Below are 8,156 nucleotides of genomic sequence, written 5' to 3'. Positions count from 1 at the left end.
TGTGATTATATACGCTTAATACAATATACCTGATGGGAGAGAGATGGGAAAAGGGGACAATACTCCTAATTATAATTTTCTTGTTGCGTATCCGCATTTGCAAGAGTTTGTCGAGTTTCCATTTTACTCTATATATTCATTGGATTATATTATATAAATACCACAAAGGTATAATTATTTCTTATAAACTATATTAACTTTCTATAACTTTTAGAGTTAAAATAAAAACTGGATTATAGAATTAACGTACCTATATGTTAGAAGGAAATCTTCGATAGGCCAAGGAATTACGCGATAATCCTCGGTGCAGTTATTCAGAAAATCGTGATATCCTTATATCTTCAAGGAAGCAAGCAATCTATTGTCTAAAGGTTCTTCCCTTTCATCACAGGGAGTATCCCTCATTTCACGAAGAGAGGAAGGCGGCATTAATTACGACGCGATGCTTCCAGAAAAAATTGCTTGCTTCTCGATTTCCGAGAGCTCTCTCTCTCTCTCTCAGCTGAGGGAGAGAGCCATCTAAATTGAAATATGACCGTAATGCGTACTCGTCGATTATCTTTTCTCAGCAAATTTCTTGTGCAAATGGATCTTTTATTTGCAGAGCAAAACGTGTTGTCGTTTTCAAGCTCTTGGGATGATATTGTACAAATATCATCTCCAGGAAATATACTTTTTTTTTTATTCTTTCCTCCTTATGAAAACATATATAATATAGAAAATTATATATAATATACAATGAAGTTATTATCTTTGAATAATTGTTATTATACAGTTTCAGAATAAGTTTTCTGGAATTATTATTGCTATTAAAACCTTGTACAAAATTATCTTTAATACGGAAGAAGACTTTCGTAAATATTGTTTGATTCTAAGTTCTTACGGCATTAAAAATTACTAATTATAAAATTCATTGTTCTTTGTTAATATTATGACATCTTTTGCTTTTTACAATCTATTTTTCGGGTTGAAAGTTGCATATGCGTTATCGACGAATTGATTCGGTGGAAAGACATTGTTGTGAAAATCACGAAATCGTATCTTTGAAAGGCAGATTGTTTCAAAACGCCTCGTATTATCCGCGCACATAGAATTATGTACACATGCATATGTACGTATAAGGATACTGCGCGGAAGTCATAGATCGGGTTTCTGTGCTAAGAAGATTGCGGCTCTGGTGTCAGATTAATTAAATTAATTCGCGCAACTAAGGCTATAACGAGGTCGCGGTTCTTCGCTGCCATAATACATTGCAATTACCCTGGTGGGAAAATTTAACCGCACGCTCGAATTTTATTTACTACGCGCAGCTGGCATCCGCACACATACTTAACAGCAACAAGGCAGAGTGAATTATTTTAAGAAATTTAAGCTGTATTAACGGGGAACCTCTAGCTCGAAGATAATTTCAAGTTAATGCGAAATTAATTAAAAATTGTTTTTCTCTCGTAATTTAAAAATTAGTATGAGGGGAAACAACGGGATATTATACTTTCGCTGGTAATTTTAAAATTAATCTAATATTGCTCGCATCAATTTGGAATGTTGTTGCTATAGATTGCAAATCGCCTGAAACACTTTAGTCTTCTCTGTCTCGGATCCTCACTATTAGTAAATTATATTTCCAGACGCAGTTCTCGAGTAATTACAATTACGCTTCGGATCATTATAGAGCGCGTTTTAATGGAAGATGTCTTTGTTCGACAGAGTAACTGAATCCTTTTGAATAACCTTAGCGATACGCCTTTGGTCCTTTGTGCGCGAAACCGTAATACATTTCCTGCACGAAGGCACAACATATCCTGATCTTTGAAGCTATCGTGTAGCTCGGCACAGAAACATCGTCTTGCTCGGCGGCTCATCACATGCTCGATAAAGTGGCCACCGGAATTCCTGTAAACTCGAAAGCACGCGTCACGCGCGCTTTGCAAGGCCGTGAGCGATCGCGGTGATTCTCGAGAGAGATGCATCGTCGAGAGGTACCTCCGTTCTCTCCGCGATAAATTAATGGACATTAATTAATCTCGCGAGCACATGCCTCTTCCGATTTTATGATTTATGTCTCGCCGTTTCCGTTTACGCCGACAAAAAGTGAATCAGCATTAGAGCGAACCGATTTGCATTTAAATGGCGCACCGGCACACATCGATCGAGCGAGCGCGTTGGACCTAAGTGGAACATACGCCTACATAAATTCGTAGGATTAAACTCTTAGCAAAGTGTTAGCGGCGCAGTGAAGCATGTGAATATTTTACGGAGCGATGTTTTGAATTGGGGGGGGGGGGGGGGATTTTTCGCGAATTAATTGAACTATATCAAGCTAAACGGACAACAAAGATCTCATCTCTCGATTAAAAACGAATAATCCGAAAAAAATTAATTTACTATAAATTTTATTTGTTTAGTTTTATTATATAAATAGATTACGGATTAATTACTTGCGCGTTAATACGAAATAAACTTGCTTATATAGCTTTTCTTTATCAAGATGAAAATTTTATTTAATCTATCGTATTATTCACGAAAATTTGCAAGAGGAAGTTATTCCGATTATTCAGAAATACTCTCTCACATCGATAAAATGCCGACCCTTCCATCTTTCCTTTTTTTTTCTCTTGCCAGAACAGTAGTGTATAGTGTCTTAGTATGTACGGGGTAAACGCTCGCGACATTACGGACACCCTCATCACACCCTCCCGGAGAGGAAAATTCGATATACCGTTCTTTTCTCGGAGGGGTTGATTGGAACCCGAGGCTGCTCTCAAGGGTGATTTTTCGCAGTTTCTTTCCGGACGGGTAGGAGCCAAGATTGGAGGTTGAAATGACGATAGAGGCGTTACAGCGACGTTGCCTTTGAGGGTACGTTTTGCTATCGATGACGCTGTGGTGTGCGTTGCTTATCGGAGCCCCACCGGCGGCGATCAATATTTTATCAGTGTGCTTGCGGTTCGGGTACAGTCCCAATTACAATTTTACATTATAATATCAATGTCATGTCGTGAGATACCCACGTCATTATAATATAATCTCAAATTGAAACTCTTATTGCATTTAAAAGACGGGAATGAGAGGAAATACTGAGGTTACTTTTAAAAGAACAAATTATATAAGACTTTAGAATGAGTTTTAAAATAAGATAAAATGAAATAAAGCAAATCTATAGTTAAACAGTTTAATTAAACATTAAATCTCATTTTTAAATACATACATATAAATAGGGAATAAAATTGTATTCTTGCTTCTTAAAAATTGATGCTCTTTTCTGAAAATGCCTGAAAAATTCTAATTTCTTTCAACCAATACAGTACTACAAAATAATATTTTGCAAAAGTACTAAAAAATATATAATTTTTAATTTAAAGAAATTTTTAAATTTTTTTTTATAAGCAGTTGTTTGTTTGCTAGATAATACTGCTTGTTAGAAAACTTATAAAATCGGAATATTTTAATTTGATTATTGTTTGACTATCTCGCAACAGACTATATCCACATAGAATTAGGTTACTAACATTTTAAATAGATGTTGTTTTCCTAGCCATTAACCCATTAATGCACTAATGGTCGGTGATGAAAAAACATTACTTGACTGCTTTTTAGATGTGTATACCATATAGGATAAAATTCAGAATTCAGTCAATCCACTTTACGCTGAACTCGTCATAAGAATGTCCGTTTCGATTACATACACTTGCATGATGCGAAAACGAAGTCCGTATACTTCGGAGATATTTACGTGCGGGAGCTGGTGGATAATTACTATCGATTTCCCGGGCCGCGTTGTGTGTGCAAACCTCCGCGATGACCCCGCGGTCCACCTGTTGCTAGGCGCGGACTGTTGGCTTGTTACCTTTTACGATGCTTCCTGCTGCATCGAGAATCGAGATCGATACAACCGTTGGATTTGAGATAGAGGAAATAAATTTAAAGTGCCGGGATTTTTATATATTATTAACGAGAAAGCGTGCTCGTAACAATTACGAAAGAAAATGGATGTTGTATTAAAGATAAGCTCTATTGCATTTTACAGAACTACGATTTTACAGAGCAAAGATATATACATCTCGTATAAAAAGGAAATAAGTTAAAACAGTAAATTACTCTAGAATTATCAATATTTTATCTGACAAAATCTCCGGGATTACACACTTTTGCAATTTTTCTCTTTCTTTCCATACATATATATCTGGAGTAAAAATTTACTTTAATATATTTTTTATTCTGAATGAGAGATCAATTTTTGTAAATTTTTTGTTTGCATTTTGAGATCGAAGAGTAAGAAAAATGAATAAGAAATAATCAGTGGACATTTTTATAGGATATTTTTACCGTCAGCAATTTGCTTGTCTGAATCACGCAAAGAATTCTTCGTTAACAATGTCGCCTTAATGAGAGCTGGCCTGAACGAATTCTTTAATATTCATAGCCACGAAACCCTGGCCATTAACGACAATGGTTTTGTCGCGACACAGATATTCTAGAATCTAGACTCCGGTCGATTGTTAACATTAATTATTTTTGCGTCTTTGCCTGTCTTTTACCAAATTATGTTATGTCAAATTATTCTTAAATTCTCTCTAACAAATTTTCATATCCACTTGCCATTCGTTATCCGCGTGTGTCTAAAATTATTTAAAATTGTATACAACGCAAGAAAAGCAGAAAAGAAAATGAAGGAACAGTTGTTTAAGATTTATTATTCTAGTCTTACTGTGCAAACTGCAGGCTGACTCAGAAATTCCCTCTAAAAATCTTTTCTATCTTATAAAATTATGAAAATGATTGAATTGAAAAAAATTAAACAAGCTTCTATATACCTGCAGTTATTACCACGAAGTGACAGAAGTGACATACGCTGTTCTACCCATTATCTTTATAGTATATGTACCTGTCGATCTCTATCTCTGTAATGCAATCACAATTACAGAGCTCTATCGTCCTTTTTTATCGCGTAGTCCAGCCGACGTGAAAGCCTTCCTCAATATACTTTCTATGATTTATGTAGTTACATGAATTATTGCATCTTTCTCGATCATGCTGATATCCCGATCTCTAATTTCTGCATAATCACTGCTCGCAGAATTTGTAATCAGTTCTTTTTACCGCGCGGATATGTTGACGTTAATCGCGAGCTTCTCCTGCGATGAAAGGAGATGCGATGAGATAGGAGTTATTTAGGACTCGTGTACACGTAAAATGGACACTCTTACGTCACGTTTGTGTTTACCATATATAGACGAGATGTTCTGAAAGACGGCTAGACTTACGCGAGCTTTAGATATTTGCTAGATATTAACCATTTTTAGCAAATATTATGTAATTTAATTAGAATTATTTAATTAGATGTTAATTGCACATAATTATATAATTTATTTACATATATTATGTATATTGTTTATTCAATTATGTATCAATTATTCATTAAGGCAGGAAATATCGAAGATCATATTATATACGGGTATAATGTTACTGATGGTATATAATGTTACTCTTCGTTAGACAACTCATATTATATGTATTATTTTATATGCATTTATATGATGTAATTTATATAATTAAGTGTATATGCATATATTTAATTATATAAATTACAGTATAAATACGCATAGGTAAATAATATATTAGATATTTAAATAATTATGTAACTGTTATATAAATAAATTATATAATTATATAAATATATATATTTACGTATATATTCTACGTAAATATATATTTCAAGAAGATTTTTAATAGAGCAAATAGGTCGTCATTCTCTCTCCCTTCTTTCTCTCTCTCTCTCTCTCTCTCTCTCTCTCTCTCTCTCTCTCTCTTTTTCTCTCTTTGTCTATCTCTCTCTTTTATTTGAGTTAATTATCTGTCGCCGGAAGACGTCCGCGTGCATTGTTAAATCGTGCATTGAAGTTATGGAGTTATATATCAATATCGTGTGTTGCGCGGGGTATATGGAACGCGTATGAAGCACGTACTCGAACGTCTCATCAGATACAGCGATGACGACGACTACTGTCATTACACTATATCGTAGCCGGATTGCCAATATCAGGATTGCAGTACATTACGCGTGTAAATCCGGTCTTCGACTGAGGCGGAAAGTGCGGACGCGTTTTAAATTTACGACCAGATATTGCGCGACTGCAATTGCTGTCCTGAAAATTGTCTCCGCCAACGGCAATCGAATGCCGTGGCGAAAAGTGGAAAATATTATCGGGTGGCGTATACAGGGAAATGAAGCAGTTTTGTTATCAGGCTGCCGAGGGCGTAATATTAACGGATATTGTTATTTGAACAAAGTATTGCTATCAATAAATCTAATATGACTTAAACACACAATTAAATCATTATAATTACTCCAGTATAAATAACATAATCTTTTATACAGCTAGTATGAATAAATTTGAGTAAATTTTCGGGATAAATCATCAATTTTATTTGCCCATTTGCGATAATTAATTTTAATTTTGGATTATAACAATTTAGTGTTTTAAAAGTAAAATAGCGCAATTAATTTAATTTTGCTTATCTAAAATATTAATGGATTCAAATCTTGATATAAAATAAAGTCGTCGTTTATTAAAAATTTGTAATAAATATAATTTGATGAATGAATTTTAATATATTATAAAGCATTTTTTGCTTATACATTTTTTTTTATTTTAAGACTGACCAGCAGCTTTATATACTCTTTTGACATAAACGCGCCTTTTTTTTGTTAGAACACGTGAATTGCGTTTAGATGATGGAATTTTCCCCATAGGGAATAAATGTCATCAGAGGAAAAGGCAAAGAAATGGAAATCTTTCGCCGTGAGTATCACGCAGGCCGTTTTATTTAGCCGGAGGATTTACATTTTACCAAGTTTGGGGGGTTTACATTTTTTTTACGGACGTTTTCGCGGAAAGAAGATGGCGGGTCTCCCCTGAGAGAGCCCGCGTTATAAAGAGGTCGAATATGTTCTATATCTGATGGTGCTGTGTAGATGCGCTCTCCGAGCAGTTCACGAATTACGATGTTTCCGATGAATATCGTGTGTTTGCAGTCGCAACAGTGCGCTCGCGTGTTGAACGCAACTCGAGTTGGCGAATAAAGTTACAGAGCACACAAGTTGCACGCCCCCGCCGCGCCGTAGAGAGACGCGGGAACTAGACCACTTCTGCGCTCCTTATCTCGCTAATCGCTAACCACCCCGTGTAACATACTCCCGATAATACCTGGCGGCGCATTGTGCGGTTCGATATTAACGTAAGTGGGAGGAGATCCGCCGTGAGATACATAAATCTGCCATTTAACGCGAGAGTTAAGCGACGAATTAATATTGCTGCAATGCTTTTGATTCTATCGATAAGGGTGAGCTTTCTTTTTCACTACGAGTATTTCAGTGTTTTATCTGCGTGCCCGATATTTCCTTTTGGAAGTATCAATTATTCATTAAGGCAGGGAGATATCGAAGATCGTATTACGAGTATAATGTTACTCTTATAGCGTAAAACTTTTAAATAGAATTCGTTAGATAACGTAATAAGATAACGCAAAGTTTATCATTGAACTGCTAAGTATTGGATGTTTGTCGGAGGTCAGAGCGTAATTTTGCTAAAATAATTGTATAGTGATTATAATAAAAGCGAAAAGAGTCTATGTCTCTTTTTCTCATTTTATTATTAACGTTAACGTCAACCCCGTGACGTAAGCGTTGTGAAAATTTTACTCGGCATTTACTCATTTATCCAGGCTTCCTCTTCCCTCGTAATACTGAAAATAGCTTCAATTAAATCTCTTGCTCCTAATCCTCTATGTTTAAGTATTTGTGTGGGAGAATATTAATAATATACTTCTCTAAGATTCTAAGATTAAATCTTCTTTGTAATACTTTTTTCCGGAAATAACTGTATGTATTTATTCCCTGGAGGATGAGCAATTATGTACAAATGTAATATATTATTTACATATTGATAGCAGCAAGCCTGGAAAGCTTATTATGTTATTTTATATATTATTGTAAGTCACGAATTGTTATTTAATGTAACACGAAATATACATAATTAGATACTACGTTAACTATTCCTTAATCTTCAATATATTATCTATATATATAATACATACAATGTTAAATCTTCTTAAAAGAGATTAAACAGTCCAGCACTCTCAAATTAAAATTGTAT

This window comes from Temnothorax curvispinosus, unplaced genomic scaffold, assembly GCF_003070985.1.
Source record: "Temnothorax curvispinosus isolate PA1 unplaced genomic scaffold, ASM307098v1 QBEX01011703.1, whole genome shotgun sequence".
Lineage (NCBI taxonomy): Eukaryota > Metazoa > Arthropoda > Insecta > Hymenoptera > Formicidae > Temnothorax > Temnothorax curvispinosus.
This window is presented reverse-complemented; position numbering follows the sequence as displayed.